This window comes from Triticum urartu, chromosome 3, assembly GCF_003073215.2.
Source record: "Triticum urartu cultivar G1812 chromosome 3, Tu2.1, whole genome shotgun sequence".
NCBI classification, from domain to species: domain Eukaryota; kingdom Viridiplantae; phylum Streptophyta; class Magnoliopsida; order Poales; family Poaceae; genus Triticum; species Triticum urartu.
In genome coordinates this window covers 476,208,624-476,218,903 of record NC_053024.1, presented here as the reverse complement: position 1 = coordinate 476,218,903, position 10,280 = coordinate 476,208,624, and positions in this window count along the sequence as shown.

Genomic DNA, 10,280 nt, shown 5'->3' with positions numbered 1-10,280 from the left:
CATGATGATGTAGTTGACATCGTATTTGTGGCAAAGCCACCATTCATAATTCTTTCATACGTGTCACTCTTGATTCATTGTATATCCCGGTATACCGCCGAAGGCATTCATATAGAGTCATATTTTGTTCTAAGTATCGAGTTGTAATTGTTGAGTTGTAAGAAAAATAAAAGTGTGATGATCATCATTATTAGAGCATTGTCCCAGTGAGGAAAGGATGATGGACACTATGATTCCCCCACAAGCCGGGATGAGATTCCGCACGAAAAATAAATAAATAAATAAATAAAGAGAAAGAAAAGAGGCCATATAAAAAAAGAAAAGGCCCAAATAAAAAAATGAGAGAAAAAGAGAGAAGGGACAATGTTGCTATCCTTTTACCACACTTGTGCTTCAAAGTAGCACCATGATATTCATGATAGAGAGTCTCCTATGTTATCACTTTCATATACTAGTGGGAATTTTTCATTATAGAACTTGGCTTGTATATTCCAATGATGGGCTTCCTCAAATTGCCCTAGCTCTTCATGAGCAAGCAAGTTGGATGCACACCCACTTAGTTTCTTTTGTTGAGCTTTCATATACCTATAGCTCTAGTGCACCTGTTGCATGGCAATCCCTACTCACTCACATTGATATCTATTGATGGGCATCTCCATAGCCCGTTGATACGCCTAGTTGATGTTCTCCTTTTTTGTCTTCTCCACAACCACCAGTCTACTCCACTTATAGTGTTATATCCATGGCTCACGCTCATGTATTGCGTGAAGATTGAAAAAGTTGAAGAACACCAAAAGTATGAAAAAAATTCTTGGCTTGTCATCGAGGTTGTGCATGATTTAAATACTTTGTGTGATGAAGATAGAGCATAGCCAGACTACATGATTTTGTAGGGATAACTTTCTTTGGCCATGTTATTTTGAGAAGACACAATTGCTTAGTTAGTATGCTTGAAGTATTATTATTTTTATGTCAATATTAAACTTTTATCCTGAATCTTTCGGATCTGAATATCATACCACAATTAAGAAGAATTACATTAAAATTATGCCAAGTAGCAGTACGCAACAAAAATTCTGTTTTTATCATTTACCTACTCGAGGACGAGCAGGAATTAAGCTTGAGGATGCTTGATACGTCTCCAACATATCTATAATTTTTGATTGCTCCATGCTATATTATCTACTGTTTTGGACATTATTGGGCTTTATTATCCACTTTTATATTATTTTTGAGACTAACCTATTAACCGGAGGCCCAGCCTAGAATTGTTGTTTTAGGGTTTCGAAGAAAAGGAATATCAAACGGAGTCCAAATGGAATGAAGCCTTTGGGAACATAATTTTCTCAACGAACAAGACCCAGGAGACTTGGACCCTACGTCAAGACACAAAAGAGGAGGCCATGAAGTAGGGGCGCGCCTACCCCCCCCCCCCCCCCCCCCCCCCCCCCCCCCCCGCCCCCCCCCCCCCCCCCCCCCAGGCACGCCCTCCACCCTCGTGGCCCCCCTGTCGCTCCACCGATGTACTCCTTCCACCTATATATACCTACGTACTGCCAAAGGATTAGATACGGAGCCAAAACCCTAATTCCACCGCCGCAACTTTCTGTATCCACGAGATCCCATCTTGGGGCCTGTTTCGGAGCTCCGCCGGAGGGGGCATCGATCACGGAGGGCTTCTACATCAACACCATAGCCCCTCCGATGTAGTGTGAGTAGTTTACCTCTGACCTACAGGTCCATAGTTAGTAGCTAGATGGTTTCTTCTCTCTTTTTGGATCTCAATACAATGTTCTCCCCCTCTCTTGTGGAGAACTATTCGATGTAATATTCTTTTTGTGGTGTGTTTGTTGAGACCGATTAATTGTGGGTTTATGATCAAGTTTATCTATGAACAATATTTGAATCTTCTCTAAATTCTTTTATGTATGATTGGTTATCTTTGCAAGTCTCTTCGAATTATCAGTTTGGTTTGGCCTACTAGATTGATCTTTCTTGCAATGGGAGAAGTGCATAGCTTTGGGTTCAATCTTGCGGTGTCCTTTCCCAGTGACAGTAGAGGCAGCAGGGCATGTATTGTATTGTTGACATCGAGGATAACAAGATGGGGTTTTCATCATATTGCATGAGTTTATCCCTCTACATCATGTCATCTTGCTTAAGGCGTTACTCTGTTTTCATTAACTTAATACTCTAGATGCATGCTGGATAGCGGTCGATGAGTGGAGTAATAGTAGTAGATGCAGGCAGGAGTCGGTCTACTTGTCTCGGACGTGATGCCAATATACATGGTCATACCTAGATATTCTCATAACTATGCTCAATTCTGTCAATTGCTCAACAGTAATTTGTTTACCCACCGTAGAATACTTATACTCTCGAGAGAAGCCACTAGTGAAACCTATGGCCCCCGGGTCTATCTTCATCATATTATCTCCCAATAATTAGTTATTTCCTTTGCTTTTACTTTGCATCTTTATCATAAAAATACCAAAAAAATATTATCTTATCATATCTATCAGATCTCACTCTCGTAAGTGGCCGTGTAGGGATTGACAAGCCCTTATCGCGTTGGTTGCGAGGATTTATTTGTTTTGTGCAGGTACGAGGGACTGGCGCGTAGCCTCCTACTGGATTGATACCTTGGTTCTCAAAAACTGAGGGAAATACTTATGCTACTTTGCTGCATCATCCCTTCCTCTTTGGGGAAAACCAACGCAGTGCTCAAGAGGTAGCACGCATCTAGAGCACCGACAGTTCGTCGGACGAAGACCGGTTCAGGCCCTTCTTGGGCCAGGACGTAAGCCGCAGAGGGGCTCCAAATTGGAACTTTGGAGCAGCGGCCCATTTCGTGCCACGCGGCTCAGTGATGTAAAACCACTGCTGTTGCCACTCTTTGACGGAATCATTATAAGTACATGTTGGCCATGTGACGTTGGGCATCTTGCGCACCATAGCGCCCCCGCACTCAGCGTGCTCGCCACTCACCACCTTGGGCTTCACATTAAAGATCTTCAGCCATAAGCCGAAGTGTGGCGAGATGCGGAGAAAAGCCTCGCACACGATGATGAATGTCGAGATGTTGAGGAAGGAATTGGGGGATAGATCATGAAAATCGATCCCGTAATAATACATAATGTCGTGAACGAACGGGTGGAGGGGAAACCCTAGCCCACGGACAAAATGAGGGAGGAATACAACCCTCTCTTGGGGTTCCGGAGTAGGAACGATCTGTCCCGCCATCAGGAGACGGTGGCCGATTTTTTTGGCCAGATACCCAGCCTCCTGAAGCTATTTGATATCCTTCTCCTGGACGGTAGAGGCCATCCACTTGCCTCCTGCTCCAGATCCGGACATTTTCGGAAGGCCTTTGTGGGCGGAGAAGACGAACGCTCAGGCGCTGGAGCTTGGGCGAAGGGGAATGGATCGGGAAGAAGAAAGTGTGGGTGCGAAAGGGAGTCCTTATCCCCTTATAAAGGTAGTAGGGATTCTGCGCCTCCCCACTTGCCTGGTAAACTCGCTTATTCCCCAAGCGCCGTGATTGATGGCGCGGTTGGGTTACCCACACCCGTATTAATGAGAATCCCGTGACATGGGGACACGATCTCTGCTTCGATAAGACGTGCCAAGAAAACCGCCTCGCAATATGTGCAGTAGCTGGTTGAGAAAAACGGTTTGAATAATGACCGGGCCATGGCGTGATGTCACGCTATGAAATTTGTCAGCAGATCAAATTTGTGGGATATTGTACTCTCTACGGTGGTATGTGGAATTTGTTTTGCAGAGCCGGACACGATCCTTGTATTCGAAATCTTCTATGGAGTATTCGGAGGAAGAACCCGCCTTGCAATGCCGAAGACAATCTGTGCGCCGGACTCGTCGTCATTGAAGCCTGGTTCAGGGGCTACTGAGGGAGTCCTGATTAGGGGGGTCCCCGGACAGCCGGACTATATCCTTTGGCCGGACTGTTGGGCTATGAAGATACAAAATTGAAGACTTCGTCCCGTGTCCGGGTGGGACTCTCCTTTGCGTGGAAGGAAAGCTTGACAATTCGGATATGTAGATCTCCTCCCTTGTAACCGACTCTGTGTAACCCTAGCCTCCTCCGGTGTCTATATGTAACATCCCAAATTTTCAATTTGGAATGTTATACAATAGATCATCATTGCATATCATATTTATTTGCATTTTGGCTGATCCTAGAAATTTCACGCAACTCAAGGACCCTCGGAGAGAGTTGGGGATTTCGTTATTTTCAAATTTGAGTTTTCTCAAATTTTGAAAAAATAGGATCATTGATTTTATTTATTTTATATTCAATTATTTCTATTATAAAATTTTGAGAGAGGGAATAAAATGACTTTCCCAAAAATAAAGAAATATTGAGGATTTAATAAAAAATCAATAAGATTTTATTTTGGTTTTATTTGCTATTTTATTTGAATTTAGGAAAAATTGCACGTTTCCAAAAATTGCATTTAGGGCCAATAAAATGTTCTTCCTGTTCTAAATATTTTATTTAGACGAAGAAAATTTGTTTTGGCATTTTTAGAATTTTATTTATTTTTCTACAATTTTTTTAGTCGCATCGATATTGTTTAAAAAAAGACCCCGCGCCCGACTGGGCCAAGGGCCCAGCCGCCGCCGCCTCTCGCCCGGGTCGGGACAGGAGTCCCGACCGCCGTCGCCGCCGAGTCCGGGGAGGACCCGCCTCCCGAGGCCTCCCCCTTCCCCAAGTCGCCGCCTCCCCCCTTTATAACCCCGCCGGACCCCCCTGAGCCGCCCCACACCGCCGCCGCCTCCCCACGCCACCCGCACCGCCGCACGCCGCCTGTCGCCGCCGCCGCATGCCGCAACCGCCGCCCCACGCCGCTTGCCGCCCCGCACCACCCGCAGCCGCCGGAGCCTCGCCGGAGCCCTGAGCCGAGGTAGCCGTCGCCGCCGGTTTTCTGAGAAAAATTGTTTCGTTTTTTTTGAAAACCCTAGTTTTCGTTTTTTTAAATAAATAGATCGGTTTTCTCCGGTTTATTTATTTAGCGAGCGTTCGCTCGTTCGTCCGTTTTGACGAACGCGTTCATCGTTTAGTTCCAGTTAACGAACGTTCGTTCGTTAACCTGTTAGTTGTTTTTCTTTTTCTCGGATTAAATCTGCGATTTTCTGATCGCGATTTCTGATCCGATGTTCGTTTTAGTTTAACTTTTCGCTCGTTTGTCGGAATCAGGCGATTCAAGCGCCTGGAGTTTCGTCTCGAAACCCTCTTTCCGTTTAAACAACTCAAACAAGTTTTTTCCTCAGTAAAAATTGCCCTAGATTTAGATTAGTAAACGAAGCCTGTTTCTTTTGCCGTTTGTCTTTCGTTGCTTCGTTAGATTTGCTTCTTTTTGCCAATCGGAGTTCTTAAGTTGAACTTTCTAGTTAGATCTCTTATTCGAGTTTTACCTGTGCATTAGTTGAGTACTTATTGTATGCTTGTTTGTTTGCGATAGAGTACCCGGAGTGCGCCGCTTGCTACTTCGAATCGCTAGGTTTCATGGATCATCAGCAAGGCAAGTAACTTTGATCATACTTCCTATTACCCACTTTTTATTGCATTAGATCAATCCTCACACATTGCATGATTAGGATCTAATTAAATTGTGGGTTTGGGAAGTAGATGAGGTAGTACCTATTACCTATTTATTATCAAACCTTTGGGAGTTACTTCTACGTTTGCTTCTTAAGCCATGCTATGCTAGTAGACGTGGATTGGGTGAGTGAAATCCATGACAGATGTGAGAATGTTAAATTAATGGTTTATCTAAGGTGGCAACTTAAATACACATCTGGGTGGATTGAGGCACCTGGGTATTCCAGCGATTCCCTGTTTTTCTTTTGGACTGCCACCCAGGCTCAAAGGGATCATGAGATTATTCATACTGGAATCTTCCGTGTGCATCCACAAGATACTATGGGCTCTAGCATAGTTGACTATGTCGTGCGAACTCTTACAGTGGTAGACTAGCAGATGTAGGGGATGTAGGTTGGTACGGTCTACCCATCATAAGGTGCTAGCGCTTTTGAAAGACTATGTCTCGGTCATCCGTTTCTCAAACACCATGGAGTGCGAGAAATCCAACGGAGGAGATCGAGTCTTGTGGGGAAAAGTGCGCAAACCTCTGTAGAGTGTATAAACTAATCATGATTAGCCGTGTCCCCGGTTATGGACATCTTGAGTATCTAGTACCTGGATTATCATGTGAATCTCATCATGTTACTCTAATTAATTTTGTTGGGTTTTAATGATGATGCTTAATTGGGATTGAGAATGCTGTCAACCATTCTCAATGTTTAACAACTACCCTGATAGTTAAATAAAATTTATTCCTTTGCAGTAGGGAAAAATTGTCTTTACGCAAAACTGTAACCATAGAGCTTTCCACCAGCCAAATATGCATGTAGTATAGTTTTATTCTTCCATCATTCTCTATGTGTTACTTTGCCAGCATATTCCATGTGCTGACCCGTTTCGGGCTGCAACGTTCATGTTGCAGACTTTTCAGACAACGAGTAAGGTGCTTTTAGGTCGTGGTTCTATACTCAGTGATGCCGTTGGAGTTGATGGACCCACTTATCTTCCAAGCCTTCCACTGTTATCGTTATTAGATGGCCTTAAGCCATATTTATTGTAATAAGTTCTCTTTTGAGACACTCGATGTAATAAGTGTGTGATTGCTACTCTGTTATAAATCCTTCAAGTACTGTGTGGTGTCAGCATTACTGATCCAGGGATGACACCTGAGCACAGAGATTGGACCGTTTGAGGTCTGGTCGCTACAAGATGGTATCAGAGCACACGCTGACTGTAGGACACGACCACTAAGCTAAAACCCTAGATCACTACTCGCTTCTCTTTCTAACCTCTCATATTTTCTACTCTTTTAGGATGGCGGATGCAAGGAACAAGTTCACGCAATCGGATGAAGATACTCCCTTTGGACGTCACTTGAAGGAAGTCACTAGATATCTGAACATAGGAGTGCCAAGTTTCACCGGAACCTACAACGCCACTCTACCGGAAGAGGAGCGCTGGATGATTCAAGTTCAAGTTCCAGGAAGGACGTTCATGCCAGTCACTGAGCCCATAGAGTTTTCCTTTGATGCACCAACATGGAGTCTAGGAAAGAGCATGGCAGCTCACATCGCCATGGGACGCATTGGAGAAGTTTATCGCAATGATCTCAAGGATACTATCTACCAGATTTGTGGACGCCGAGATGAGCACTGGGAGATGATCAGCACCAAGAAGGATAGATCAATTGCAGCTTTTATCCAAGAGTTAAACCAGCAGATTCGATGTTAGGAGAACCAGATGTGCGCCGACATGATAGACCTGAAGAAGGCGAATACAAGAATCAAGGAACTGGAGGAAGAACTCAAGGCTACACGTGAAGATTATGAAGAGGAAATCGAAGTATTAGTGGAGAAGAATGCGATCTGATCAAGAAGATTGGAATATTCATGGGAGACCCTACACCAGTAGAGGAAGACGAAGAACCCAAGGAGATTCGCCCGGAAGACTACATCATCATTGACGACACCGACTCGGATCCACATGATAGCGATGATGACTATGTTGATGAAGCTGGAGCAGATATCATGGAGTCTGCAACCGAAGAATATTTCTAGTAGACCACCCCTCAGTAGTAGTAGTCCACCATGTAAATATAGTAGTCCAAGCACTTTTTCGATAGTTAGATTGATTGTATGCCCTTGTTTGATTGAATGAAGTGAATTGTTTGCTTTTGCCTCATGTGCATATGGGTAGTGTTTTCTCTTTAGAACCCTCTCTATTCTTAAATCTCATCTTTTCTAAACCCATCAGATGCCTCCGAGACATGACCCCGGATTTACCTTCCCACCGAAGATCACTCAGTTGATCCAGCAGCAGAACACATTGTTGCAGTTGCTAGTCCAGAACCAGAATCAGGGGAACAACAACAATAACCCATCACCACCACCACCTGTTGACCACTTAGCCCATTTTCTTAGGCTGAATCCACTGGTGTTTTCCAATAGCACCGAGCCGATAGTAGCAGATGATTGCACTACTAGGAAAAGGGCTATAGATGAAATTGACACTAATGGCGCACCAGAGAAGTGGTGCGCCACTACTATATACTAATGACGCACCATGTGGTGATGCGCCATTAGTGTGGAAGACACTAATGGCGCACCAGACACAAGGTGCGCCACTAGGAACAATTTTTTTTCATTTTTCCAAACATACTAATGGCGCATCCAGGCAAAGTGCGCCATTAGTATTTCTAACTAGTAATGGCGCACCAGCCACAGAGTGCGCCATTAGTTGTTTTGAAAAAAAATTGTTAGTAATGCCGAGCCCCACCTCCCCTCGCCCCGTCGCCCCCTCCCCTCGCCGCCCCCTTGCCCCACCTCCCCTCGCCCCGTCGACGCCCCACCGTCCCAACCACCCGCCGCTGCCGCCGCCACCCGCCACCGCCCCCTCGCCCCATCGCCCCTTGCCCCGTCGCCTCGTTCCTCCGCGGCGCGCCCAGCCGGCAGAGGCCCCCGCCGCCCCGCCGCCCAGCAGCGCCTCGCTCCCTCCCGCCTGCCCTGGCGCGGCCGGTCCCGCCGCCCGCAGCGACCCCGTCGACCGGTCCATAGGCAGGTACCTAGCCACCGCCCCTCCCCCCTCCCCTCCCCCCTTCCTCCTGCATCCTCTGCCCATCCAATTTCTATTTTCCCAATTCTTCTGTCGGATGAGTGTTTTTTTATTCTAGAAGAATACGTGTCTGATGAGTGCTTGTTGTAGTAGATTGGCTGGTATTGCGAGAAGGATGTATGCAACGATGGCTGTTCCTTGACGAGTAGTTGCCGCGTGATTTTCCCAGAGCGTGTTCGAGTTCACTTGCGTTGCCTGATAGGTGTTTGTGATAATGCTTGTAGGGGTAAAATCTTCATGAACCGTAGTTTGACTTTTTTCAGATGAGCAAATGTACATGTTAGCAGCAGCGAAACATGTTTGCGTCAATTCTAGCTCATTATTCAGTTCAGCCTCTGCTTGCTACTTAATTATGGTGGTAGCTAGTTTAATTTAATGATGTGGCCTGCCTGGAGCGTCATTTTTCTTTCTAATAACAATCTAGAGACAGATAAGGTGCTACCTAGCTAGCTACTTTAATAATAAATCTCTTGGCAAGGTCTTATGCTCTGGAACTTTTTTTACTCATGGATTTGTCCAGCCGAGAGAGAGAGAGAGTTCGGATCGTGGTTGCTTTTTGATTCATGACTGCTTGTTGATCCAATATTTACTCAAATTAATGTTGTCCAGTATATGTCTGCAATATATGCTAATGGTGGATAATGTTGTCCAGTACGAGCCTCCTCTGCAGCAGAGCTCCGGCTGTGTTGGTAGTCACACTGTGGCACTGGTGTGGCTGAGTTTCTGCTACGGCTACAACCCCTCTTGGTGAGCTCCTCCTTTCCTCTCTCTATTCTCTCTATGATCTAGCCCTAGTTCATGTTTTAGATGCTTTGGTAGTCCTGCTAGTTCTGTATGTATGTTCCAGATGATCATTAATTAATTTTGGTGCTCTCTGTGATAGCTATATCTTGATCTAGGGTTGCCAGTTGCTGTGCTCTAGGTCATTTGTGATGGCTCTCTGTGGTGGTTATCTTGCTCACTGAACTTGCTGCATACATGCTCATGTGGGTGCTGTTGGCTATCTAAGTGTGTGTGTGTAATTTAACTTGGGTGATGTTGGCTATCTAAGTGTGTGTGTAATTTAACTTATGCTAGGGTTCTGGGCTGTTAATTTAACTTGGCTGCTCTCTGTATTTGTGGCACTCTAATTGGCTTAGCTATTGGATTTTCTAACTAGTTTTAGTTTCTCAAATGCATAGGTACACCTGTGAATTTGTGGTGGCTTTAACTAGGTAAAATCCAATTGGTCTTGGTCATTTGGACAGTGCAAATGATCTGGTCTTGCACTACTATCTGTTCTGTTTTTGTTGCTGCTGCTGTTTTTCTGCCTATAAGGGCTGAATTCGTTCTACCATGCTGCTAGACATTACTAATGTTTGATTAAATAAGCATGGGAAACATTCAGATGTTAACTTCTTTTCTTTCTACCATGCTGCTAGACATTACTAATGGCATGTTCAAGCTTCTTGGCAGCATGTTAATAAATAATATGGCATCTGATTGAATAACTTTAAATGCATGCAAGATTGGATAAGCATGGGGGAAGCAGCCACCGCCGCTCTGCCTCACCGGAGTACGA